Source organism: Carcharodon carcharias, chromosome 23, assembly GCF_017639515.1.
Source record: "Carcharodon carcharias isolate sCarCar2 chromosome 23, sCarCar2.pri, whole genome shotgun sequence".
Lineage (NCBI taxonomy): Eukaryota > Metazoa > Chordata > Chondrichthyes > Lamniformes > Lamnidae > Carcharodon > Carcharodon carcharias.
Window position 1 is genome coordinate 4,537,096 of NC_054489.1, and position 2,424 is coordinate 4,539,519.

The following is a 2,424-nucleotide window of genomic DNA, read 5'->3' on the forward strand; positions in this document are numbered from 1 at the left end:
ACGGAGAGGTGCTCTGTCATGGCAAAATTCTGACCCATTTAACCAGGGACCAGGTAAGGGACCAGAGCTACATATAAGCCCAGGCCAGGCAAGGACAGTAGGTTTCCCTCTCTAAAGAACTAGTTTGGTGTTCATGGCATTTGACAGTTTCATGGTCACATTTACTGATCCGTCTTTATTTCCAGATATTTTTAAAATTCAAACTTCCCAGAACGGATTTTGAACTCACATTCTGTAAGTTAATGTTAACAGCTCGAGTCCTTATTCCCAGATATTTCCAGTTCCACTCTGGAAAATTGAGCAGAAAAATCTAGGCTGTCACTTCCACTGCAGAACTGAGAGAATACAGCACTGTCAGAGGTACTGGCTTTCAGAGAAGACATAAAACCAAGGCCCTTCCTGCTCTCTTTGGGTGGGTGTAAAAGATCCCATTAGCACTCTGAACACCCCTCCCCACCCCTTCCATTTCCAGGGTAACACAACCTCCCAGCATTCTTATCTTTGACTCCTGGCACTGATCTACTTGCACAAGTGTGGGAGCAAGTGTGAGCAGATTTTGGGGGTGTGGCCCTGAAAACATTGCTGAGAGCATAGAAGGGTTAATGGAGGGTCAAATGCTGGGAAATGGGAGGACAGGAATTAGTGTCTGAAACAGAAGACAGCTTCAACTCCGTGACCTTGGAGCAGCAGCTGGGAATCTGTTCCCTCTCTAAGGACTCGTCAGAGAGAGCACACTGCACAAACTGTCTACAATTCTAATCAGTGACTAACAATGCTCACCTTTCTTTCCCTGTGTAGATTACTATATGTTTTATTGCCGTTAGCAGTCAGTGCATTGACAATTACACGTATTGATGAAAGTGGTCAAATACCAGCCTGTTTGGAGTCCTGGTGCATGTAGATCCTAGAATATTATAACTTAGCTCTACCTCAAGGAAGGGTGGGAGCTGAGGTATCAGCTTCTTTTAAACACAATTACAGAGAAATCCCCCCCCCGGTTGCTTTTAAGAGCTAAGACCCCGCAATTTCACATTTATTTTGTCTCGGAGTGGGCGTCACTGGCAAACCTGGCATTTATTGCCCACCCCCAGGGGCTGTAAAAGCGACTGGAGAGCTTCAGCGCGAAATTGGGCACAGACATTTTGCAGGAAAGGTTGAAGGTGAGGTAGTCGCTTGCAATCCCAGAGGGATCCTGGGTGGGATTTTTGAGGGGCATTGATGGCCGACTTGGAGGGATGGCAACAGTACGAGCAGGGAGTCAGGAAGAGAAATTGTGTGGTCAGTGGTGAAGCATTGTAGCCTGAAGGTCTCTGCACATAGCAGTGATGTAACTGTAAGGTGCTGATTTTTTTTTTAAATCACTGTCAAAAAAGTGTTTTGCACAACTGAAACTAAACAATCATTCCCAAATTTTCTCTGATAGGAAATTGGTACCTAGGAGGTTTCAGCCCAATTACAGAGAATCTTTCCTCTTGTACCTGTTACCGAGTGACAGTGAGGATGAACTGGATTAAAACATCACTGGAGATGCAGTCAATAACACAGGGTGCTTAGGGGGTTGGGGGTGGGGGAAAAAGAGGTTACTGAGTGACTGTGAGGGAGTTGGATTATCAGGAGTGATGGTTTGTAACGGAGCTCAGGGCTTAATTTCCCTGGTGCAGTTTTCTAGTAAATCAGAACTAACAGAGTCGCAGATGGATTGAGTTTATGAGGGAGTGCAGTCAGTGAGAAGATGGCTCACCCTGTAACATTGAACTTCACACACACACAGAGGCTCAGGAAAGACATCAGGGTTCTGATGTATGAAAGAAAGAGGTGGGAAAACAGCAGCAAAGGGAGTAACTCTGTCACGTTGCAGTGCCTTAAGTATTGCAAATTAGTCATTGGACCTTTAAATCTGCAAAACACAGTTAGTGAATCACCTCACTATTATACACCTCCAATCCTAATGTCTGTCACAAAGGAGGAGTGAAAGCTTGCATCCCTCAAACAGTGGGCAATATCCATAAGCAATTTGGTGGGGGATGGTGGGGTGGGGCTGCTGCTAAGCGCAAAGACAAAGGACGTTTGTTCAGGACTCGTGAGGATATCAGCCAAAGGGACACTATACACATCTCCACAAAACACTGACAGCTGCCAACTGAACACAACACTGGCCCTGTGTGCCAGTGGACCAGCTCCAACTCTCAATGGGAAAGGTTGAGGGGCCGGGACTGTTTGCGAGTCACATCTTTTCTGTGCCCATGAACTGCAGAGTCTGTTAATCGCTACACAATGGGATGTTTCAACTCATGCAACATAAGTCGACTCCTAACAGCTAACTAAACAACAGCAGGCATGTGTGCCAGTCCCCAGCTCATTACAAGACTGGGAAACTGGCAGGGAGGTCAGGAAGCAGAGGACACAGGCTGCAGACAATCAGCA